Raw genomic sequence first — 3,960 nt, forward strand, 5'->3', positions numbered from 1 at the left:
CTCCATTAATGTGTGTTCTATACGCAGGTGGCAGTTAGGTCCGCTGCTGTATGCCCTGAGGTAATCGGTGCCCTCAGGTAATCGTGGCAATAGTCCCCATTATGCGTAGTAATAACATGATCTAAAAATAGAATAAACTAAAAATACATCATTGTACTTTCTATTTCGACTGACAGTATATGTGCGAAAAATAGGAGAAAACAGGAACACATACAACTTTTGACAATAAGTTACGACAAATAATTCACGAAAAAAACCCAGATATTTGGTTAATTTGTGATCTTTGCAACGTGAACAGATATTTATTTAGTGAAACGTAAATGACTTAAAATAATTAAAAAGAAAACCCTTTTTGAATGGCGATTTAAACTTTTATAATAATAGTTGTCAAAAACTGGTTTCATAAAGATTTATGTAAATAAATGTATACAATTATTTAAACTAACTATTAAAGAATAACAGTTATCCACGCATGCCTAAGGCAGCAAACATTTGATTTTCCGGGGGGAGGGGGGGGCTATGGATTTTTTTCCTTCGGCAAAAGACAATATTTTTTGGAGACCAGTCGAAAACATTTTTTTCTTTCATTTCAATTTTAGCATTACATATAGTGGCAGCTGAGGGTGAAACAAACATTTTTGTTTCCTCAGGGTCAAAAACAAATTATTTGTTTCTCAAACAATTAGAAACAAACTTTTAAAAAAAATCCACAGACCCCCCTCTGAAAATGAAATGATTGCTGCCTAAGTTTCGTGAATGTCCTGTTGAAACTTTGACTATCATTGAGTTTGGTAATATATGACACTTACATATGGACAGATAACGCATATATTGATTTTGGTTACTTCTTTTAAAGTAACATACATTGTAAGTAGAAAATGATAACATTTAATAGATAGGTTTTTGAAAATCAGTCCATCTTGTCCGACTGCATGAGGGGCAGTGGCGGATCCATCCATTTAAAAAAAAGGGGGGGGGGTTCCAATCCAGGACACAAGGAGAGGGTTCCAAAAAAAGGGTTCCTATCCCCAGAACACCCCTGGACCCGCCACTGTCCATTGTTCAACTACTAAATTGTCTGTTTTACTTACTAGTACACTTGGTACAATAAAAAACCAGATAATAAATTGTTGAAATAAGGCCTTTGAAAATAGTGGAATTAATTACTTTTGGAGTGTCAAATACTCGTTGGAAGTACTTGATAAATTGCATGCATATATTGGTGATTTTGAATCTGTTCAAAGTTTTGATTTTTCTACCCTATATACCACTTTGCCTCATATTCTTATTAAGAAAAATTCACATCCCTAATTAACTGGGCATTTAAAAAGTCGGAATGCGAGTACATATGTTCAAACTCTTTTTGATAATTTTTTAGAAGCAATAAACAAAGAACTATGTCTATTGAACATGCTTTGATACTACTTATGCGCTTGAATTTTTACTTGATAACATTTTTGTTCGCTTTGGAGATTCCGTATATCGTCAAGTTATTGGAATTCCAATAGGGACTAACTGTGCACCACTTATTGCGGACCTGTTTTTGTATTGTTATGAGTTACAATTTATGACTAAAATTAGCAAAGACCCATCAAAACAACATTTGATACTAATATTTAACAATACTTTTAGATATTTGGATGATATATTGGCTCTCAATAATGACGACTTCCGTATGTATACTAAAGAAATTTATACTGTAGAACTTACTTTAAATAAAGCTACACATGTAATGCTAACAATGACCACTGCCCATTCCTCGATCTTGATATCTATATCATAAACGGGAAGCTGAATACAAAAATTTATGATAAAAGAGATGATTTTTTATTTCCTATTGTTAATTATCCGTTTTTAGATGGTGACGTACCCTTGTCACCATCTTATGGTGTTTATGTATCTCAACTTGTACGATTCGCTCGTGTATGTAACAACGTATTAGATTTTAGCGAGAGAAATTTATGTATTACTGAAAAATTATTACACCAGGGTTTTCGATATTACAAACTGGTCAAAACATTTACTAAATTTTATCACCGGTATAAGGAAATAATTCTTAAATATAACTCAACATGCAGACATCTTATACGTTCAGGTATTTCACATCCAATTTTTATGGAAATATTTTTTGTAAAGCACAAAAATGTCAGTATTCTTCTCAGAAACTAACAAAACCTTTAAATAGACTTATTAAAAAGGGATATAGTTACGATACTTTTGTCAGGTCATCAAAGATTGCATATTTTGGCTTTAATATTGATTCTCTGATAGGGTCTTTGCACTGGAACTAAACACATTTATTTCTAAAAAACAGTTGTTGGCATGACACGGGTTATGTTCTTCTCATATATTTTATGATAGTATGATACTAAACCCCTAACGGGAGGGATTGTGCCTGATATTCATATGATGAACACATAATCTTTCAATCAGTTTAATTGAGGTCTGGAGCTGGCATGTCAGTTAACTGCTAGTAGTCTGTTGTCATTTATGTATTATTGTCATTTTATTTATTTTCTTTTGATACATCTTTTGACATCGGACTCGGACTTCTCTTGAACTGAATTTTAATGAGCGTATTGTTATGCTTTTACTTTTCTACATTGGCTAGAGGTATAGTGGGAGGGTTGAGATCTCATTAACATATGTAACCCCGCCGCAATTTTGCGCCTGTCCCAAGTCAGGAGCCTCTGGCCTTTGTTAGTCTTGTATGATTTTTAATTTTAGTTTCTTGTGTATAATTCGGAGTTTGTTTGACATCCATTATCACTGTACTATTATGCATATTTTTAGGGGCCAGCTGAAGGACACCTACGGGTGCGGGAATTCTCGCTACATTGGAGACCCATTTGTTGCCTTCGGCTGTTGTTTGCTCTATGGTCGGATGGTTGTCGCTTTGACATATTCACCATGTCCTTTCTCAATTTTAATAACTATGTTTGTGATCTAATTTTGTATTCTATAAACGGCATCTACAAATCTACAACTTTCAGTCTATGACTTCACGTGCTGATCTTATCTATATTCATGCATACTATTCATTAGCTGTGTATGCGTATCAAAATCGCATCATACGCGATGATGACCAGCCAGTACACACTGTAAGGATTTTATTCACCAGTATTAAAAAAGAGAAACATTACAGTACGAACAGTAATCTATATTTTTTTCATTTGACATTACTTTGAAAGTAACGTAGTAACAAGCACAGGTAATTATATAGTATATAACTGCTTTTTTAAAATGTTAATTGTCTTAATTAATTTTATTTGTACAGATGTTGGATATTTTCAAGAAAAAACCTCACATCTCCAGTGTACTTTTGTACATGGTCAGATAACCTTAGTTCATCTCTAAATAACTGTGTCTTGCCTGTATCTCAGATCATATCTATGATTGCTCACATGGTGAGGTTACCTCAGGTCACCTCTGTATGATTGAACATTGTGAGGTTACCTAATATCACCTCTGTATTGCTGTACTTGATGAGGTTACTCTGTATTACTGCACATACTCGTATTACCACGGTTTGTATAAACTTTACAAAACACTATTTTTTTAGTTTTCCTCAGGGCACTTCTGCATTTCTATACATGCCCAAGTGCACATGTTAACTAATGTCATCTCTTAACTACTAAACCTCAGAATACCTCTGTATGTTAGAATATGGTGAGGTTACCTAAGGTCACAACTTCATGGTCATTGTACCAGCTGCATGTTACCACAGATAAACTTTTTTTCTGGAAACCTCAGGTTACCACAAATGAATGTTCATAACTCCCTTCATCAGCTTAGTCCAGATTATATCTATGTTCTTTTTTTCACGGACAGGCTACCTCAGGTCATCTGTAAATCACTGTACATGACCAGGTTACCTCAGGTGATCTGTAAATTACTGTACATGACAAGGTTACCTCAGGTCATATGTAAATTACTATACATGACCAGGTTACCTCAGGG

The sequence above is a fragment of the Mytilus galloprovincialis genome, chromosome 5 (assembly GCF_965363235.1).
Source record: "Mytilus galloprovincialis chromosome 5, xbMytGall1.hap1.1, whole genome shotgun sequence".
NCBI classification, from domain to species: Eukaryota; Metazoa; Mollusca; class Bivalvia; order Mytilida; family Mytilidae; genus Mytilus; species Mytilus galloprovincialis.